Consider the following 7,511-nt stretch of genomic DNA (forward strand, 5'->3'; position numbering starts at 1 on the left):
GGGCGCCTGGGTGTCTCAGTGGGTTACGCCGCTGCCTTCGGCTCAGGTCATGATCTCAGGGTCCTGGGATCGAGTCCCGCATCGGGCTCTCTGCTCAGCAGGGAGCCTGCTTCCTCCTCTCTCTCTCTCTGCCTGCCTCTCTGCCTACTTGTGGTCTCTCTCTGTCAAATAAATAAATAAAATCTTTTTAAAAAATAAATAAATAAATAAATAAAATGGTGATTACCGGAGAGGAAAGTGGCCAGAAGGGGGCACCAGAGTCAGGGGGTAATGCAAGGGCTGTCCTCACTTGGTGGAAATTCATTGTATACTTCATCCTTGGTTTGTGCACGTTTCTATATTACACTTAAAATATTTCTTTAAAAGAAAAAATGTGAGTGAAGAGAAACCAGTGGGGTGCCTGGATGGCTCAGTTGGTTACGAACCTGCCTTCCGCTCAGGTCATGATCCTGGGGTCCCATGTTGGGCTCCCTGCTCAGTGGAGAGCCTGTTACTTTCTCCTTCTGCCTGCTGCTCCCCTGCTTGTGTTCTCTGTGTCAGATAAATAAATAAAGTCTTTTAAAAAGAGAGAGAGAGAGAGAGAAAAACAGGCCATTGCTATGGCCTTGGCAGGTGACGACAGTGGCCTGGACCTGGATGACAAGCAGTGAAGTAGAGACACAGGCAGATTTGAAAAATATTTAGGATATTAACCCTATGGGACTTGGAGACTGACGAGATCTGAGAAGGAGGTAAAGTGAGGGGATCCGAGATAAATCCCAATTTCTGGCTTGAGTGACTGAATGGACCGTCCCACGTTTACCAAACTAGAGAACACCATGGACGCAGAGATTTGATGCAGAAGGCTCACGGGAGCCACGTGTCGAGGACTGGCTATGTCCAGGCACTAAGGACGCAGCCAGGAAGGCCACAGAGCCACTGCATGAGTCTGGTCCTGAACACGAGGACTTTGGGGCATTTACAAGACATCCAGGTAGCAACGTCAAGTGCAGAGTCAGAAACAAACGGTAAATCCAGGGATACTGGCACGAAGAATGGTTACAGCTATGAAAGCAGCAAGGGAGGTGTATCAGTTACTTCTTGCTATTTCCCTTTTAAAGATTATTTATTTATTTATTTGACAGACAGAGATCACAAGTAGGCAGAGAGAGAGGGGGAAGCAGGCTCCCTGCTGAGCAGAGAGCCCGATTCGGGGCTCGATCCCAGGACCCTGGGATCATGACCCGAGCCTAAGGCAGAGGCTTTAACCCACTGAGCCACCCAGGCGCCCCAGTTACTTCTTGCTATTAACAAAGGATCCCAAAACATTGTAGCTTAAAATAAATACTATCTCATAGCTTCTGTACCCTACAGGGCTTAGCTGGGTGCCTCTAGCTCAGGGTCAATAGCTCTGCTTGAGGGCGCCTGGGTGGCTCAGTTGTTAGGCGTCTGCCTTTGGCTCAGGTTATGATCCCAGGGTCCTGGGATCAAGCCTCCCATCGGGCTCCCTGCTCCATGTGAAGCCTGCTTCTCTCTCTCCCACTCCCTCTGCTTGTGTCAAATGAATAAATAGAATCTTTAAAAAAAAAAAAAAAAAAGGAAATTGAAGGTCAAAGGAAGAGGGCAGAAGATGTGACGGTGGGCGGGTGCCGGGGGCGAGATGTCTGCATGGAGCTCAAAGAGCGGTGGAAAACCATGGACAGATTTGTTCAGTAGGGAGAAAAGATTCCATTAAATGATGCTGAAGGCATACAGTTGGTGTCAAATGGCAAAGCTGAGGCTACAGCTCAGGCCTCTGGGGCCAGTGAAACAAACTAGATGAGAGGCTTGGGGCAGGGGGGAGGGGACACAAATTTACAGACACCAAATAAATAGGGAGTGGGGCACAAGGCTTACCTTGTGCTCTCAACACCCCCAGTGTCTCTGGTCCTCAGTGAGGGCTGTGCCCTCCACACCCCGCAATGCAGTCCTTTACTGCCAGCACCACAGGAAAACACTGGGGTCACAGCTGCAGGTAAAGATGTTACTTAACGTGATTTAGGGACAAGCATCTGAGCCTCGGGAATAACCAGACCCTATTTAATAACGGATAACAGAGATCTTTACAGTAATCTTTCCAGAGCTGGAGAAGGATTTCTCTCTTTGCCCTGAATTGTTCTAAATGTGTAAATCCTATGGAAATAGAAGATACAGGAAAACTTGTCTTTCTTTTGCCATCTCTGAAAAGATCTGAGAGAAGACTTCCATCAGTCAGGTGCTCTAAGTGACTAACACCAGACTTTAAAAATATCTTCACATTTGATAAGTCAAGTCCTTGTACACCTGAAACTAATTATGCTGGAATTAAAATAAAAAAATTTTTAAACTATTTTAAGATTTTATTTATTTATTTGACAGACAGAGATCACAAGTAGGCAGAGAGGCAGGCAGAGAGAGAGGAAGGGAAGCGGGGTCCCTGACAAGCAGAGAGCCCGATGCGGGGCTTGATACCAGGACTCTGGGATCACGACCTGAGCTGAAGGCAGAGGCTTTAACCTACTGAGCCACCCAGTGCCCCTGAACTATTAAAAAAAAATTTTTAGAAGATTTTATTTATTTATTTATTTGACAGAGAAAGAGAGCACAAGCAGGGGGAGTGGCAGACAGTGCAAGAGGGAGAAGCAGGCTCCTCACTGGTAAGCAAGGAGCCTGATGTGGGCCTTGACTGCAGGACCCTGGGATCATGACCTGAGCCAAAGGCAACTGCTGAACTAACTGAGCCACCCAGGAGCCCCTAATAATTTTTTTAATTCAGTTTTTTATTTTAGGGGCTACGGCCGCTACTCCCCTATCTTGTGCATGTGCTTTCTCTCACTGTCTCTGTCAAATAAATAAATAAAATCTTTACAAGAATTTAAAAAAGAATTATTAAATCAGAAAACAAAAACAAAAATAAAGTTAGCTTTTTGTTTTTGGTTTTTTTTAAACGCACCAACTACTTAAAAAGAATTCTAAGGTAATGCCTAGAATAGTTTGTGTGCATTTTCAAAATAATTTTAGGAGATATTGAAATATACCCCCCAATAGGTGGATTTTTATTAAAAGTCTCTCCTTTGGAAGTGTGTTTATCACTTGGGGAAATAAGTAACAATCCAGCAACTTTTCATCTGTTAGCAGGTAACGCTGGGGGAGGGCAGTGTATTTTTCAAAGACCAGGGAGATTTTGAAGGGACTTAATGTTCAATAAGCCCTTTTCTCTGCAAAGTCACTTTAGTTAAGGGAAGTCCCCTTATGGTAAGTCCCCGATAGTAAGTCTCACCTGGCCAGGACTTGTCCCCTCCACTCAGCACCGGGTTCCCAGGGGCAGGGACTGCGCAAGAGGCACAGGAGGGAAGCAAGCATTCCCTGAATGAATGAATGAATGAACGAATGAATGGTGCACGCTCCCGGCGGGCCAGGAGCAGGGTTACAGACCAAGCAAAGCCCCGGCCGAGGTTTAGGAAAGGACACCGAAAGCTAGTGTTGCTCTGTCTCAGTGCAGCCGTCAAGCCCTTCTGCCTGGAAGTTCTTTCCGGCGGTTTGGTCAGGCTGGTCTCGGCTCTTCTGACGCATTTCCAGGAAAGCTTCACTTCGAGTCGGGCGCCTGGCACTCCGGGCTGACAGCGGACCCCGAGCCTTCCCGCCTCCCCGGGGCCCTCACGGCGGACTCGGACCCTTACCAGAACAGCGCACGTTCCAGCAGGTCCCCTCCGCCGTATCCGCACAGGTCCCGTTGCCCGCAGTGCAGCCGCCCCCACCCCCAGGGCTCCGACGTGGCCAAGTCCTCAAGGACACCGCCACTGCGGAGCTGGTCAGGCTTGTGGAGCGGACCGCGGAGAGGAGCGCAGGGGGCGCGGCTCTGGAGGCGCCTCCGCCCGAGGGGTGGGGCTTCCAGGCTCCGCCCCCGGTAGGTGGAGTTACCGGGCCCCGCCCCGGGGTCGGGTGACCGCCGGGTGCCTTGGGGTTTCTCAGCCCCAGCGGATGCGGGCGTCAGGAAAAGTCCGGGCGGCGGAGCTCTGGGCGCGTTGCGCGCTGCGCACCTCTGAGGGCCGTGGGCTTCGCGGGCCGGCTCCTGAGCCATTCCGGCCGTGTTGACACGTGCTGGCCCTGGGCTAGGTGTGGAGGATGCGGCGCAGACAGGGAAACACCGCTGTCCGCGGGGAGCCTGTGGTCGCGGGAGGAGCACGCTAGACGATGAAAGTAAAGGAACAAGATAAGCCCAGGTGCCAAGTGCACGGAGACAAGAACCCGGCAGTGGAATCAGAGCGAGCGCAGGGTCTGGCCCGGACGGATCCACGAGTCTAAGACTAGGGGCGGCCAAAGCCGAACCTTGGCCGCGGAGCAGGTGGCCCCGGGTGTCCAGGACAGGCGGTGCCACGAGAGTGTCTGCGGACTCTGAACTGTAGGTTCCCGCGAGGAAGCGCCCTCCGGGCTGCGGCCGGCCAAGAGCACGATGTGAAAAGACACCTTAGTAGAGCCAAGAGAAAGGCTTGACTTGGAAGCTCAACTTGGGCCCAAAGCCAGTGTGGGGTCCCGTCCCGTCCCTGAAGTCCCTGCTTCCTCTTGGAGAAAGCTGGGACGAAGCCACCTGTCAAGATTCTTGGGAAGATCTTAGGTGGTGTTGATGGCGGGCTTTCCTCCCCCGCCACATGGTCCTGTTACGTCCTTACAGCTCCCGCACACCTGCGTGTAAGCCCTCTGAGGTCCGGGCCTGTTCCTCCTGTTTACCTCAGTACCTGCAACCGTGCCTGGCACATAGCAGGCCCTTGGCAGAGATTTGTCAGATGAATGAAATGCTAGCAAAGGGCCCAGCACATAACAGGCATTTTTAAATGGCCGCTCTGGTCCCCCCAGAAAGTACAGGTTAACAGACCTCCCCGCCTCCCCCACAAGGAGAACAGGAACAGTCCTGATTAGGAGGGGGGCAGTTCTTAACTGGAGGGGTAGCGAGACTCTTCATCTCCTCCCAGGCTAGAGTATCCATTAGCCACTCCGTCCTCATTTCTCTGGCCCCGCCCTCTCCCCCACCGCACTCCCAAACTGGGAGGTGAAGGGTTAACTCTAGGAATCCCCCTCATTACCTGGATGGGACTAGAGCAAGGCACTTCCTGTTTAGTTTTCCCGGAGTCCTTTCCCAGTCTGCCGAGGCTGACTCCGGCCCGGGGCCCTCAAGGAACCCCTAGCACTTCCACCTCTGGAGTGGAGACCCTGAGTGGTGAGTTGCAGGGAAGCCTGGGGTGCAGGGTGCCAGGACAGACCTAAGGAGTTCCTAGCAGCTCGGAGGGAAAAGGAGGACCTGGGCCTCAGCGATGGGATGGGGGATTAGGAAGCTGGAAAAGAAGTCTTGGGAGGGTGTGGGTTGGCTCTGCTGGGAGCTCAGAGCCAGCCAGCTGTGTGGACCTGCCACTATGGGGTCCTCAAGGAGGGTGTGGGGCTTCCTGTAGCATGGGCTTGTGGTACCCACTGGGGAGGGTTAGGCAGGCTCCATGCACTCCAGGTGGACCAGCCGGCGGCATCAACTGAGGCCAGCCCCAGCAAGGGAGCCTAGCCAACAAAAACAAGCCGGCCAGTCTCCTTCCAGTTGTGTCCAGGGAGAAGGGGGGCGTTCCCGGTTGAAGATCCTGGCTCTGGGCTCTCCTGTTGTCTGGGTGGGTCTTTGGGCCTCACCTTTACCCTGGGCAGGTCCAGCCATTGCCTCCCCGTGGCTCTGGGCTCCAGATTAAGCCGGTGGAAGGAATATTGGAGGATGGTTGACGAGCCTCCCACCCCCCACAGATGTGCATATGAACAGAGCTTTTGTCCGGAAGACTGAGGGGGGGAGGGAGAAACTCTCAGGCCAACTTCCCTTAAATTCATTTCTTTCAAACCTTTTGGCAAGACCTCTCCTGGAGGTTCCGGGCACCCCTGTGGGTGTCTAGGCCCAAAGGCTAGAATTTGGAATCTCATCCCCCCCCCACCTGACTCCCAGTGTTATATTCTGGCTAAAACTAGGCAAATTGCACAGGCAGGGAGAGAAATTGGGTCCTTATCTGTTTCTGAGCTTTTGCGTAGAGGTCAAGATCAGTGTTCTTGCCTTAGAGAAAATGCTGGCTCCTACTGGTGTGACCTTGAGGGAGTTACCCATCCTCTCCAAGCATGCTCTTTGCCCTTGTCAAATGGAGAAATTATAATTTACCAGGTGGGCTGGGGTGGGAGGAAGCAAGCCTGAGCAGAGACACATACTAGCCCTGGATACCTACCACCTATTATTGCAAAGTGACTGATGACCCGTGATTGGTTCTGTTATTTTGCTCATGCTGCCAAAACATGAAACAGTAATGAAACAATAAGCCCTTTACCTGCTGCGCTTTTCTGTAGCACACGTTTTTGTATGCATTCCTCAGTAACACACCTTCTAGGTAGGCATCGTTATTCCTGTTTGGTTACTTCTACTAACAACACCATTTTGAACAAGACGCAATCCTGTTTGCCAAGGGGAGAGAGACGCTCAACCATGATTGTGGCGCAGCGCGACAGTGGACGGGGAGAGACAGGTGGCTGGTGTGTTGTGGAGTCCCTGGAGAGTGGCGCCAAGGGGTGAAAGGTGCCGCATGCAGGGTCAGATGCCAAATGCGGGAAAGAATGTGGGCTGCGCAGCTGGGCAGCTGGGCGGGAGACCTGGGAGAAGCAGGAAGGGGGAGGGAGGCTGGAGAGGCGGGCAGATGGTGGGGATGGAAGCCTGGGTCTTCAGCAGCCCTTCCTCCTCCCCATTCTGGGGTGGGAAGTGCTCAGCCAGGTTTAAAACTTTGTTCTGCCACCCCTCAACCCCCCCCCCATCTGAACAGGAACATCAGGGAACCGCCCCCCTCCAGCCCCAGCCCCAGCCCCACAACAAGGGGGCTCAACAAACTGTCCAAAGCTCTTGGCCAGGCTGACTTCTCCCCGGCTGCATTGCCAATGCTGTGTTACCTCCTTGGGCAAACGTCTGGGCCTCCGAGCCTTGGTGTCCTGAGCTATAAAATGGGTTGGTGATGGGGTCCACTGTTAGTGGTGGTCCTTTGTGTTGTTGCTCAGTAATAATGAGAATTGCGATTGCTAGCTCTCCTGCTCGCCCACCATGGGCTTTCTTCCAGGAGCCCAGCACTGCTGTACTCCTTTCCGTGCTGGGGAGTGTTGCGAGAACATTTTTTTCCTTGCCCCTGCTTGGGATGTCCATGGACTGAGGGTCCAGCGAGAGATGCCTGGGGAGAATTGTAGCCCTGAGGCCAGAGAGCAGGGAAGGCAGACAAATGGTGGAACTTGAGTTTTTATTTCCATAATAATTTTGACCCAAATTAAAATATAAAAGTGCCTTGGGCGCCTGGGTGGCTCAGTGGGTTAAGCCTCTGCCTTCGGCTCAGGTCATGATCTCAGGGTCCTGGGATCCAGTCCCACATGGGGCTCTCTGCTCAGCAGGGAGCCTGCTTCCTCCTCTCTCTCTCTGCCTGCCTCTCTGCCTACTTGTGATCTCTCTCTGTCAAATAAATAAAATCTTT

General features: G+C 52.7%; 1 protein-coding gene and 1 long non-coding RNA gene across 3 annotated transcripts in view; one reads left to right on the forward strand and one right to left on the reverse strand.

Annotated features, from left to right (window-relative positions):
* Nucleotides 1–1,634: 1,634 nt before the first annotated feature.
* Nucleotides 1,635–3,818, reverse strand: LOC132026979 (uncharacterized). The gene is made up of 3 exons (XR_009407045.1): nucleotides 3,678–3,818; nucleotides 3,278–3,363; nucleotides 1,635–1,987 (listed from the first exon to the last, which is right to left on the reverse strand). It is a non-coding gene; the product is annotated as an uncharacterized LOC132026979 (long non-coding RNA).
* Nucleotides 3,819–5,117: 1,299 nt separating this feature from the next.
* ZSCAN10 (zinc finger and SCAN domain containing 10) overlaps nucleotides 5,118–7,511 on the forward strand; it is an 8,949-nt gene continuing 6,555 nt past the window's right edge. Inside the window, exon 1 of one of the 2 annotated variants that reach the window (XM_059415988.1) lies at nucleotides 5,118–5,212. The gene's annotated coding sequence lies outside the window, so the exon portion shown is untranslated. Of the gene's footprint in view, nucleotides 5,213–6,483; nucleotides 6,581–7,511 lie in introns of those variants that run through there. The other variant, XM_059415989.1, reaches the window with a different exon arrangement.

The sequence above is a fragment of the Mustela nigripes genome, chromosome 11 (genome assembly GCF_022355385.1).
Source record: "Mustela nigripes isolate SB6536 chromosome 11, MUSNIG.SB6536, whole genome shotgun sequence".
NCBI lineage: Eukaryota > Metazoa > Chordata > Mammalia > Carnivora > Mustelidae > Mustela > Mustela nigripes.